General features: G+C 45.7%; 1 pseudogene; it reads left to right on the plus strand.

Moving 5' to 3' along the window:
• Positions 1–1,743: 1,743 nt before the first annotated feature.
• On the plus strand, positions 1,744–3,789 carry LOC137335651 (zinc finger protein 623-like; annotated as a pseudogene).
• The last annotated feature ends 10,523 nt before the right edge of the window (positions 3,790–14,312 follow it).

Here is a 14,312-nt window from a genome sequence, read left to right on the forward strand (position 1 = left end):
CTTGATCCAAACGCGCTCTCCCTGCTTCAAATGTTTTTGCTTTTCGTACAGACATTACGATAAGCAATGGCGGCAGTAGCACCCAGCATGCAGCGCGGTAGAGATTGTGCCCTATCTGAATCAGAGGAGCACAGTGCGCAGCCGCATTAGTGACTCATGATAAGGCAGTGTGTCCTGAGCATGCGCGGTCAGTCGAGGCTGCGGGAGGAGCGCGTTCGGTGCAGGTGAGAGGATCGGAGCAAGAGGATCAATAAACCCCGGGGCCCGGGTCCGGGCTCAGGCCCAGGCTCAGGCTTCACAAAGCCCGAGTGCGGCCCCAGACCCGAATATAAAACAGTGAACATTATCCCCCCTCACTACCCGCCGGTTTCCGGTTTCTCCCGTTTCGCTCCGGACCAACTCTCAACAAAAGGCCGCGGCCCCGCGCCTGCGCGGTGTAAACTGGGAATTCTCAGGGAGCGTCTGTAAATGAAGGAGAAATGGTGATCGGTCAGGGAGCGTCTGTTAATGAAGGAGAAATGGTGGTCGGTCAGGGAGCGTCTGTAAATGAAGGAGAATTGGTGGTCGGTCAGGGAGCGTCTGTAAATGAAGGAGAATTGGTGGTCGGTCAGGGAGCGTCTGTAAATGAAGTAGAAATGCTGATCCGTCAGGGAGCGTCTGTAAATGAAGGAGAAATAATGGTGGGGCAGGGAGCGTCTATAAATGAAGGAGAAATAGTGATCGGTCAGGGAGCGTCTGTAAATGAAGTAGAAATGCTGATCCGTCAGGGAGTGTCTATAAATGAAGGAGAAATAATGGTGGGTCAGGGAGCGTCTAAAAATGAAGGAGAAATAACGATCTCTACACCTTTTGTCATCCAGGGATCTCCAGCTTTGGAGGCCGTTCCTTTCCTCCTCGTGGGAATCTGTCTGCTCTGTACTCAAACCAACTCCTCCTTCAAGGCCTCCCATTGTTCAATTACTGTTTTGTTGCCAATTTTTGATTCCAATCCACCTGGACAAGATCCCTTTTTAACTCACTGAAATTCGCCCTCCTCCAGTTAGGAATTTTCACATTTGTTTGTCCCTTGTCCTTTTCCATAACTATTCTAAACCTAATGAGATTATGATCACTGCTGCCCCACTGAAACATGATCCACCTGCCCCACTTCATTCTCCACACCGAGCCCACTGCTGTACTCACATTCACCCTCTCATATTCACTCTCTCACATTCACCCTCTCACATTCACTCTCTCACATTCACTCTCTCACATTCACCCTCTCACATTCACTCTCTCACATTCACCCTCTCACATTCACTCTCTCACATTCACTCTCTCACATTCACTCTCTCACATTCACCCTCTCACATTCACCCTCTCACATTCACCCTCTCACATTCACTCTCTCACATTCACTCTTTCACATTCACTCTCTCACATTCACTCTTTCACACTCTTTCACATTCACTCTCTCACATTCACTCTCACATTCCTCTCTCACCCTTTCACTCATGGTTTAGCACCACTGAAAGATGATGCGATGGGTTTGGATTTCAGCTCAGGGAGGAGGGAGAGTGTGTGGGACAGGGATTTATAGCTTTGAGGAACAAGAGAGTAAAGAATGTTCCATAGAAACGAGAATTGTCTGTTCTAAATTTTTATCCTGTACTTACAGTGATAACTTTTATAAACTCCTTTTACAGGGTATTTGAAGGGGTGGATTTGCAGACAGGAAACTCAAACCAAAGACCACGTCAAGATCTGACAGAGTCACTCGATTCATCAGGACCTGAATATCATCGGCCTTTGAATGTGGAAGGAGAAATGTTTGTCTGTTCTGTCTTTCGGAAAAGATTTGAAACATCAGTGTGAGTGGAAAAGCACCGAGACACACACACCCGAGTGAGAGTGTTCCAGTGCACTGACTGTGGAAAGAGCTTTAACCAGTTACATAGCCTGAAAAAACATCACACCATTCACAGCGGGGAGAAACCGTACACGTGTTCTGTGTGTGGACGAGGCTTCAACTGATCGTCCAACCTGGAGAGACACAAGGACACCCGGACCATGGAGAAACCGTGGAAATGTGGGGACTGTGGGAAGGGATTCAATTACCCGTCACAGCTGGAAATTCATCGACGCAGACACACCGGGGAGAGGCCGTTCATCTGCTCCGTGTGTAAGAAGAGATTCACTGAGTCATCCCACCTGCTGACACACCAACGAGTTCACTCTGATGAGATACCTTTTACATGCTCTGACTGTGGGAAGAGCTTTAAAAGCAGAAACAAACTTCTGAGACATCAGCACGGTGACACTGGGGAGAGGCCGTTCATCTGCTCTGTGTGTAAGAAGAGATTTACTCGTTCGTCCACCCTGCTGAGACACCAGCGAATTCACACTGGGGAGAGGCCATTCTCCTGTTCCGTGTGTAAGAAGAGATTCACTCAGTCATCCAACCTGCTGAAACACCAGCGAGTTCACACTGGGGAGAGGCCATTCTCCTGCTCTGTGTGTGGGAAGAGATTCACTCAGTCATCCACCCTGCTGATACACCAGCGAGTTCACACTGGGGAGAGGCCATTCTCCTGCTCTGTGTGTGGGAAGAGATTCACTGAGTCATCCAACCTGCTGAGACACCAGCGAGTTCACACTGATGAGAAACCTTTTAAATGTTCTGACTGTGGGAAGAGATATAAAAGCAAAAGGAATCTACTGACACACCAACGTACTCACACTGGGGAGAGACTTTTTAAATGTTCTGACTGTGAGAAGGGCTTTAAAAGCACAAATGATCTCCTGAAACACCAACGCACTCACACTGGGGAGAGACTGTTCACCTGCTCCGTGTGTGGGAAGGGATTCACTAATTCATCCCACCTTCTGAGACATCAACTTGTTCACACTATTGAGTGACCTTTAAACTCAGTGACTGTGAGAAGAGCTTCAAAAGCAGAAATGAACTGCTGACACATCAACTGACACCTATTGGGGAGAGACTGTTCACCTGTTCCGTGTGTGGGAAGGGATTCACTCAGTCATCACACGTGCTGAGACACCAGCGAGTTCACATATGACTGCAGGGGTTGGATTCTGCTGTTCATCCCATCCAGGACTGAACCATGTTCATTCTGACAGTTGGGGTTTGTTTCTTCTGATGTTAATAACCCCTATAACTGGGCTGGAGTTTAATATTCTGAATATCTGTAAAATAAATCAGCTTTATTTTAAACACTTTATTGTTGATTTTGGTCTTTCCCACCTGAGTGTTTAGCATCGCCTGTCTGGAGCTCAGAAAGGACAATCTGCGGGGAGGATCGTCCGGTGGGAACAGAACTTCAGCCTGGACACAGTCCTTCAGGGCCACACTGAGAGGGGCAAACGGCACTTTGGTCTTTCTCGTCTCTCTTCACTGACAGTAAAGTCGCCGTGCGGGTTTATCTTGCGTGTAAGAAATGTGTCCCAGCCGCTCTCTTTCATGGTTCCGATCTCCGAGGCACGGAACAGAAGGGTCCTTTCCAATGGATTCAAGAAGGACAATGGTGAATGCTGGAAAAGTGCTGTCAAATCAGAGATTGGTGTAAAACTGTGATCGATTCGTGACTGGAAGTGAAACGGCAGGTTTAAGTCTCCAGTCTAAAAATAACTGGTAATTATTCTATGAAGATTTAAATTGTTTGTGTGACAGTCCTGAGTCTACCAATTAAGGCAGGCGAAAATAAACCCATTTAAAATCAGTGGGTTAAAGTGTGCAATAAAATAATGAAGAGTTAATTCACAGGAGCCTGTTAACTGCTGGTACAATTATACAACAGTCATTTGATCTGCAGGTAAAGAAGGACCTGCAGTGTGTTTCCAGAATTCCCTGTTTTATTGATGTCTTTGTGTTAGACACCAGGATAATGAAAGATACACGACCCTGACCATTCACGGGGTGGGGGCGATCTCGACAGTTACTCTGGGATCACCCCCGCTGCGGGACTCCACCACTGACCCTGCTGAAGGTTGCAGGCTCAGGGAGTGGGGCCTCCAGGAGTGGACTGTGAGAAAGCTGGGTTTCGGTATCCTGACAAATATATGCCGAGGAACCAGAGGAAACCTTACATGTCAGTGTAGGTCTCGGGGTGAATGATTCCTGACTCGCAGAACTGTCTTACTTTTAACCCAGATCGGATCAGGATCAATTCAGTTTACAGGAGAATTGGGACAAATATCACCCACAATCGATGGAGACAAAAGCAGCCATTAGAGAAACTCAGAGATCTTTGGAAAAGAAGATGGTGCACAATTGTGGTAATAATAGTAAAAGATTTTCCAGCTACGTCAGGAGTCAGAAGACCATTAAAGATGGTTTAGGTCCACTGAAAGACAGTTCAGGACAGATCCCTGGGCTATGGTACAGCTGTTAAATGAGTATTTCTCATCAGTCTACACTCCTGTGGATGATACTCAGATTCCAGCTGTGGGATGTGCTGTCAACAATAACATCATAAATATTAAAATAGAAAGGGATGTGATCTTGGATAAAATATGAAATCTCAAAATGGATTGTGCTCCAGGTCCAGATGATATCCACCCCCGGGTGTTCAAAGAGATGGGACGGGTGCTCTGTGAGCCCATTGCCTGTATCTTCAACAGCTCAATAGAGTCGGCGATAGTCCCCTGAGATTAGAAGGTAGCTCACATAGTTCCAATTTTCATTAACGGGGACAAAATTGAACAGCAAAATTGAAGTCAATGGGAATCGGGGGAATACTCTCCAGTGGCTGGAGTAATACCTAGCACAAAGGAAGATGGTAGTGGTTGTTGTAGGCTAATCATCTCAGCTCCAGGACATTGCTGCAGGAGTTCCTCAGGGCAGTGTCCTAGGCCCAACCATCTTCAGCTGCATTATTAATGACCCTCCCTCCATGATAAGTTCAGAAATGCAGATGTTCGCTGATGATTGCACAGTGTTCAGTTCCATTCGCAACCCCTCAGATAATGAAGCAGTCTGTGCCTGCATGCAGCAAGACGTGGACAACATCCAGGCTTGGCCAGATAAGTGGCAAGCAACATTCGCGCCAGACAAGTGCCAGGCAATGACCATCTCCAACAAGAGAGAGTCTAACCATCTCCCCTTGACATTCAATGGCATTACCATCACCGAATCCCCCACCATCAACATCCTCGGGGTCACCATTGACCAGAAACTTAACTGGACCAGCCATATAAATACTGTGGCTACAAGAGCAGGTCAGAGGCTGGGTATTCTGCGCCAAGTGACTCACCTCCTGACTCCCCAAAGCCTTTCCACCATCCACAATGCACAAGTCAGGAGTATGATGGAATACTCTCCACTTGCCTGGATGAGTGCAGCTCCAACAACACTCAAGAAGCTCGACACCATCCAGGACAAAGCAGCCCGGTTGATTGGCATCCCATCCACCGAGCACCAATCACACATCCCACCACAAGATCTTTAATATCCCGTCTCATCCCCGGCCACCATCCAATTTATCCTAATTTGTCCTCCATATCTTCCCATTTAGGGTGTCCGCCTGCGTTAGAGCCACGGATCCGCTGCATTTCCGAATCGAATTGGGAATCTCTTGAAGTAAATCACTCTCCTCCTCACAGTTTATTATCCTCACTGTTCACTGCACTTTCAAGTTTTGTGTCATCTGCAAATTTGGAAATTGTGCCCTGTATACCCAGGTCCAAGTCATTAATATATATCAAGAAAAGCAGTGGTCCCAGCACCGACCCCTGGGGAACACCACTGCCCACCTCCCTCCATTCCGAAAAACAACTGTTCACCACTACTCTCTGTTTCCTGCTATTTAGCCAATTCTATATCCATGCTGCTACTGCCCATTTTATTCCATGGGCTTCAATCTTGATGACAAGCCCATTATGCGACACTTTATCAAACGCCTTTTGAAAGTCCATACACACCACATCAACTGCATTGCCTTCATTGACCCTCTCTGTTACCTTATCAAAAAAACGCTATCAAGTTAGTTAAACAAGATTTGCCTTTAACAAATCCGTGCTGGCTTTCCCTAATCCTTGTCCAAATGACTGCTAATTCTATCCCGGATTATCGTTGCTAGAACTTTCCCCACTACCGAGGTTAAACTGACTGGTCTGTAGATGCTGGGTTTTATCTTTCACCCTTTCTTGAACAATGGTGTAACATTTGCAATTCTCCAGTCCTCTGGCATCACCCCCATACCTAGGGATGTTTGGAAGATTATGGCCAGCACCTCTGCAATTTCTACCATTACTTCCCTCAGCAACGTAGGATGCATCTCATCCGGACCAGGTGACGTTTCTACTTTAAGTACAGCCAGCCATTCAAGTACCTCCTTTTTATGAATTTTTAGCCAATCCAGTATCTCAACTACATCTTCCTTTACTGACACTTTGGCAGCATTTTCTTCCTTGGTAAAGACAGATACAAAGTATTTATTTAGTGCCTCCGCCAAGCCCACTGTCTCCCACTGCTACTTACTCACTATAACTGGGGCCAGTGGTGCAATGGATAACGCATTTGACTAAAAATCACAAGATTATAAGTTCGACTCCTATCGGGCTTGGAATTTTTTTTTGCAAACTCTGCATTATTTTATCACATTCAATACCTTGCAAGCTGTTCAACTTGCTGGTGCTGCCTGGCTGCATACCTGGTAAGTGCCTTCTTAGTGCAGCAAGCAATGGTTCAGTGTCATAATCTGAAAGTCATGAATTCAATCTTCAGAGAAAGCATCAGGGATTACGAATATTTTTTTCCATCTCTCACCTCATCTTTCCATCTTTCTGCATAGCAAAATCAAGAGCTTTTGCTGACTGCAGCACATCAAAAGATTTGCTGCCCCTTGAAGTGTTGCTGCTCAAAGGCACTCCCTGCTGGTGAGCAGAGGGAAATGCTCGAGTGAAACAACCGTGCTCGGGCAGTGACAGAAAGCTTTAAAGTTTGAGAAAGGAAAAGAGGCGTCCTGTGACTCAGTGGCAACATGTTAATCTGCACGTTGCGTGTAAAGTTAAGAGAGTGACCGTGAACTCATTGCTGCTTATTGCAAAATCACGCGTACTCCTTCGATGAGGAATTGAACAAATGATGTAAGGGTGCCTTTGTCTTATTTTCCGCGACAGTCTTGTCACTCTGCCAGCTGAGATATCAATGGGAAGCAGCAAAAATGTTTCACTTTGGTGATTGTTCACCGTGCACCTTTGACACAACCGGACTCGTGGATTCCAGTGCTCATGACTGAGGCTGACTCGGTACCTGCTCATACCGCAGCGCTGTGGAAGTGTGAGCTGCTCCGTGTTCTCCACAGCCTGGGCCAGTGACACAATGAATAATGTGACTGATTATTGATCTGGATATTGTGGGTTCAAGTTTACGGAGGGTGTAAAGTGGAAGGCCGGGCCTGGAGAGCATTGGAATAGTCGAGTCTAGAGGTAAACAAAGGCACGGATGAGGGTTTCAGCAGCAGAACATCAATCTGGCAGTTGAGATTTGTTTCTGCTGATGTTAATAACCGCTATAACTGGGCTGAAATTCAATATTCTGGATCTATGTCAAATAAATCAACTTTGTTTCAAACAGAATGGGTCAATTACTTGATGAATTCAAGGTAAGAGACTAATTGATGTCCTAATTACCGATTATTATGCCTTTTCTCCTTTCTCACTGTAGATTAATTCAGTTCTCATACCTTCAATTACTCTCATGGCCAAGTCCCAGTTCCCCGGTCCTTCCCGAGTGCCTCTCCCAGCCTTGGGATCCAGGGAAGGTATCGGTAATGTACCCGGGATCACTAAACACAAAACCCAGTCTGTGAATCACTTTCAGCTACTGGACTTATCGTGTGTCCCACAGCATCTCTCTCACCTTCGATGTGTGAATAGAGCATCAGGCCTGGAAATCTCGTCTTCAATTTAAATCCACTCTGCAAATGTATTTAACAAAATACAAACAAGTAAACACATCACGGCCCAATAATCCAGCACTAAATTCAAAGGAGTAAGTCTGTTATCAAACTCCTTGAGTGGACAGAATAAAGAAAAATCCCAACTCTAAGATCCCCTCGAATCCTTTGCAAATACCTTTCAAATCTTGACAATAATCAACAAGTCTAATTTAATGTTGATCTTTATCTTGAGTGGGGTTGGAATACAGAAGTGATGCTTCAGTTGTAAAGAACCTTGGTCAGACCCCATCTGGAGAACAGGGCACCGAACCTAAGGAGAGATAAATCGGCCTTGGGAAAGATACAGTGCAGATTCACCAGAATGACGCAGGGGTTAAAAGGATTAAATTATGAGGACAGTTTGCATAAACTTGGTTTTTATTCCAATGAGTTTAAAACATTGAGATGTGATCTCATCGAGATGTTTAAAATAATAAAGGGATTCAATAAGGTAGATACAGAGAAATGATTTAATCTGGAGGGGGAATCCTGAACAAGAGGGCATAAGAAATAGGAGCATGAGTGGGCCATACGGCCCCTCGAGCCTGCTCTGCCATTCAGTAAGTACATGGCTGATCTTCTACCTTAACTCCACTTTCCTGCCTGATTCCTTGAGTCCTTCTGTGTCCAAAAATCTCTCGATCTCATTCTTGTATATATTCAACGTCTGAGCATCCACAGCCCTCTGGGGTAGAGAATTCCAAAAATTCACCACCTTCTGAGTGAAGAAATTTTTCCTTATCTCTGTCCTAAATGGCAGATCCCTTATCCTGAGACTATGCCTCCAAGTTCTAGACTCTCCAGCCAGGGGAAACAGCCTCTCAGCATCTACCATGTCAAGCCCTCTAAGAATTTTAGACGTGTCAATGAGATCACCTCTCATTCTTCTAAATTCCAGAGATTATAGGGCCATTCTGTTCAATCTCTCCTCACACAACAACCATCTCATCCCAGGAATCAATCCAGTGAACCTTTGTGGCACCCCCTCGAAGGCAAGTATATCCTTCCTCCGGTAAGGAGACCAAAACTGTACACAGTACTCCAGGTGTGGTCTCACCAAAGCCCCATATAATTGCAGCAAGACTTCCTTACTCTTATACTCCAACCCCCTTGCAATAAAGGCCAACATTCCATTTGCTTTCCTAATTGTTTGCTGTACCTGCATATTAACTTCATGTGATCCGTGTACAAGGACACCCAAAACCCTCTGAACAACAGCATTTCTTAGTCTCTCACCTTTTAAAAAAATATTCTGCTTTTCTATTCTTCCCACCAAAGTGAATAATTTCACATTTCCCCACATGATACTCCATCTGCCAACTTCTTGATGATCTTAACATTAGAGCGAGGTCATTTATGAGCAAAATAAGATAGTAATTTTTCACACAAATGGTGGTGGAAATCATAAACTCACTTCCCCGAAAGGCTGTGGATGCTGGGGCTCGATTGAAATTTTCAATATTGAGATTGATAGGTTTGTGTTGTGTGAAGGTTGCAAGGGATATGGAGCAAAGGCGAGTAAATGGAGTTGTGGCACAGATTAGTCCTGATCCAATTGAACGGCGGAGTAGGCTTCAGGGGCTGAATGGCTAATTCCAGTTCCTGAACCCAGTCAATGACACCAATCACCTCCAGTCTGAATATAAACACCACAGGCACTGACACCAATTTCCTCCTGTCTGATTTCAACCAATTCCACAGTCACAGATACCAATCTCCTCCTGTCTGATATAAACCAAACCCACAGTCACAGATACCAATCTCCTTCTGTCTGATATAAACCAACCCCATACTCACTGGCACCCATCTCACTGAATGGTGGAACAGGCGTGAGGGGCTGAATGGCCTACTCCTGTTCCTAATGTTCCTATATCACACTTAAGTTTCTAACATTCCTTTTCAGTCATTAATGCTTCCGACCTTGGTGTTGTCAGGAAATGTTGATCTTCTGCCCTTGTTCCCAAGCCCAGGTCATTTCTCTGTATTGAGAAGAGCAATGGTCCCAACACTGCCCCTGGGGGACACCACTGTTTACATCCCCACAGTCTGAAAAACATCCATTAACCACCACTCTGCCCTTTCTCCAACTTCCCATCCACACTGACCCACTCCCTTTAATACCGTGAGCTTGAATCTGATCAACAAGCCTCCTGTCCGGCATCTTCTCAAACACTTTTTAACAATCCATCTTCACAACCTCCATTGCATTTTATCCCCACACTGTGTTATTCCCTCCAATAATCCCTGCTGTCTGTCCTGAATTAATCCATTTCATTCCCAATGTTGAAATCTTTGCTCCACCCACTCGGTTCCATCGGTTTTTCTCCACAACACAAAGGGCCAGTTTTCCCCAAGAGTTTCACACCAATCAGCTTTCAAAATGAGGCAGAGTTTCAGCCAATGAGGGAGATCCGGGCTCAGCCCCGCCCACTCGGTGCCGCAAGTCCCGCCCCTCACACACTCCCATTGGTTGGAGGACCAACCGCCCGCTCGGTCCTCCAGTCCCTCTCCGCTCTTCCTATTGGTCCGGAGCTCCCGTCAATCACCCGGGCAGTGTGAGCTGAGCATGCGCGGCGGGCGGGGAGTGAGGCCGAGATCGTGTCCGCAACAGGTGAGAGATGGGCGGGGGGAGCGGGTTAATAAACCCCGGGGGAGGGGGCGGGGGCTTCACAAACCCCGAGTGCGGCCCCGGGCCCGAATATCAAACAGTGAACATTCTCCTCTCTCTCTCTACACTCCGGGGGCTCCGGTTTAGATCAGACCCGAAACTCAACACACGGCCCGCGGCCTCCGAGCATGCGCAGAGTCAGCGTCAAACCTCGTGACTCATCGAATCAGGGAGCGTCTGTAAATGAAGGAGAAATGGAGATCGGTCAGGGAGCGTCTGTAAATGAAGGAGAAATGGTGATCGGTCAGGGAGTGTCTGTAAATGAATGAGAAATGGTGATCGGTCAGGGAGCGTCTGTAAATGAATGAGAAATGGTGATCGGTCGGGGAGTGTCAGTAAATGATGGTAATCGTTCAGGGAGCGTCTTAAATAAAGAAGAAATGGTGATCGGTCAGGGAGTGTCTGTAAATGAATGAGAAATGGTGATCGGTCAGGGAGTGTCTGTAAATGAATGAGAAATGGTGATCGGTCGGGAAGCCTCTGTAAATGAATGAGAAATGGTGATCGGTCGGGGAGTGTCTGTGGATGAAGTCAAAATGGTGATCGGTCAGGGAGCGTCTCTCGATGAAGGAGAAATGGTGATCGGTCAGCGAGCATCTGTAAAATGGAGATAGGTTAGGGCGCGTCTGTAAATGAAGGAGAAACGATGATTGGTCAGGGAGCATCTGGAAATGAAAGAAATGGTGAAGGTCAGGGAGCATCTGTGAATGAAGGAGAAATGGTGATCGGTAAGGAATTGCTTGTAAATGAAGGAGAAATGTTGAATGTCAGGGAGAGTCTGTAAATGAGGAAGAAAATGTGACGGTTCATAAGAACATAAGGAATAGGAGCAGGAGTAGGCCGTACGCCCCCTTGAGCCTGCTCTGCCATTCAATAAGATCAAGGCTGATCTTCGACCTCAACTCCACTTTACTGCCCGATCCCCATATCCCTTGATTCCCTTCGAGTCCAAAAATCTATCGATCTCAGCCTTGCATAAACTCAACGACTGAGCATTCACAGCCCTCTGAGGTAGAGAATTCCAAAGATTTACAACCCTCTGAGTGAAGAAATTCCTCCTCTTCTCAGTCCTAAATTGCCGACCCCTTATCCTGAGACTATGCCCCTAGTTCTGCACTCTCCAGCCAGGGGAAACATCCTCTCAGTATCTACCCTCTCAAGCCCTCTCCGAATCTTATAAGTTTCAATGAAATCACGTTTCATTCTTCCAAACTCCAGAGAGAATGAATTAGCCCATTTTACTCAATCTCTCCTCATTGGACAACCCTCTCATCCCAGGAATCAATCTAGTGAACCTTCGCTGCACCAGCTCCAAGGCAAGTATATCCTTCCTTAGATAAGGAGAGCACAACAGTACACAGTACTCCAGGTGTGGTCTCACCAAAGCCGTGTACAATTGCAACAAGACTTCCTTATTCTTCTACTCCAACCCCCTTGCAATAAATTCCAACATTCCAGTTGCCTTGCGAATTGCTTGCTGTACCTGCATGTTATCTTTCGGTGTTTCTTGTACGAGGACACCCAAATCTGTCTGAACACCAACATTTAATAGTTTCTCACCGTTTAAAAAATATTCTGTTTTTCTATTCTTCCTACCAAAGTGAATAACCTCACATTTCCCCACATTATACTCTATCTGCCACCTTCTTGCCCACTCACTGAACCTGTCTATATCCGTTTGCAGACTCTTTGTGCCCTCCTCACAGCTTACTTTCCCTTCTAGCTTTATATCATCAGCAAACTTGGATACTTTACACTCGGTCCCATCATCGAAGTCAATGATATATATTGTAAATAGCTGAGGCCCAAGCACTGATCCTTGCAGCACCCCACTAGTTACACGTCTCGGTCATTAATATATATCAAAAAGAGGCATGGTCCTAATACCAATCCCTGCGGAACTTCACTGTATACTTCCTTCCAGTCTGTGAAACAATTGTTCCCCACTGCTCTCTGCATTCTGTCTCTCCGCCAATTTTGTATCCATGCTGCCATGGGCTTCAATTTTACCAACAGGTCCATTCGGTGGTACTTTACCAAACGCCTTTTAAATGTCCATGGACACAACATCGAGTCACTACCCTCATCAACCCTCTCCGTTATTTCATTGACGTACTCAATCAAATTAGTCAGACGTGATTTTACTTTTAACAAATCTATATTGACTGTCATTTATTAACTCACGTTGTTCCAAGTGAGAATTAATTTTGTCCCCGATTCTAGTCTCTCGAAGTTTCCCACCACCGACGTTAGGCTGACTGTCCTGTAATTGCCGGGTTTATCCCTCTCCCATATTTTTGAACAGGGGTGTAACACTTGCAATCCTCCAGTCCTCAAACATCACTCCCATATCCAAGGAGGATTGGAAGATTGTGGTCAGAGCCTCCGCTATCGACACCCTTACTTCCCTCAGTAATCTAGGAGGCATCACATCTGGACCGAAAATCTTTTTTACTTTGAGCACTGCCAATCTTTTAAGTACCTCCTCTTTATCTATTTTTATTGTCTCCAATATCACTACTACCTCCTCCTTTACTGTACAATGGCAGAATCCTCTTCTCTGGTGAAGATGGATGTAAAGTATTCATTTAGTGCCTCAGCCATGCCCTCTGCCTCCACAAGAAGATCTCCTTTTTTGTCCCAAATCGACCCACCCTTCCTTTGACTACCCTTTTACTGTTTGTATGTTTAGAAAAGACTTTTGGATTCCCTTTTATGTTAACCACCAATCTATTCTCATACTCTCTCTTTGCACCTCTTATTCCCTTTTTTAGATCTCCTCTGTACTTTCTTTGTTCAGCCTGGTTCACTACTGTATTATGAACCTTACATTCGTCATAAGCCTCCTTTTTCTGTTTCATTTTAATCTCTATCTCTTTAGTCATCCAGGGAGCTCTAGCTTTGGATGCCCTTCCTTTCTCCCCCGTGGGGATCTGTCTGCTCTGTACCTGAACCAACTCCTCCTTCAAGGCCTCCCATTGTTCAATTACTGTTCTGCCTGGATTTTTGATTCCAATCCACCTGGACAAGATCCCTTTTTAATTCACTGGAATTCGCCCTCCTCCAGTTAAGTATTTTCATATTTGACTGTCCCCTGTCCTTTTCCGTAACTATTCTAAACCTAATGAGATTATGATCACTGCTGCCCCACTGAAACATGCTCCACCTGCCCCACTTCATTCTCCACACCGAGTCCACTGCTGTACTCACATTCACTCTCTAACGCACTCTCACATTCACTCTCTCACATTCACTTTCTCACTCTCTCACATTCACTCTCTCACATTAACTCATGGTTTAGGGCCACTGAAAGATGATGGGTTAGGTTTGGATTTCAGCACAGGGAGGAGGGAGAGTGTGTGGGACGGGGATTTACAGCTTTGGGGAACAAGAGATGAAAGAATGTTCCGTAGAAACTAGAATTGTGTGTTCTGAATTTCGATCGTGTATTTACAGTGATGACTTTTGTAAAATCTTTTTGCAGGGTATTGGAATGGGAGGATTTGCAGACAGGAAACTCAAACCAAAGATCATGTCAAGATCTGACAGAGTCACTCGATTCATCAGGACTTGAATATCATCGGCCTTTGAATATAGAAGGAGAAATGTTTGTTTGTTCTGTCTGTGGGAGAAGATTTCAAACACCCGAGTGAGAGTGTTCCAATGCACTGACTGTGGAAAGAGCTTTAACCAGTGAAACAGCC

The sequence above is a fragment of the Heptranchias perlo genome, chromosome 20 (genome assembly GCF_035084215.1).
Source record: "Heptranchias perlo isolate sHepPer1 chromosome 20, sHepPer1.hap1, whole genome shotgun sequence".
In the NCBI taxonomy this organism is placed as follows: domain Eukaryota; kingdom Metazoa; phylum Chordata; class Chondrichthyes; order Hexanchiformes; family Hexanchidae; genus Heptranchias; species Heptranchias perlo.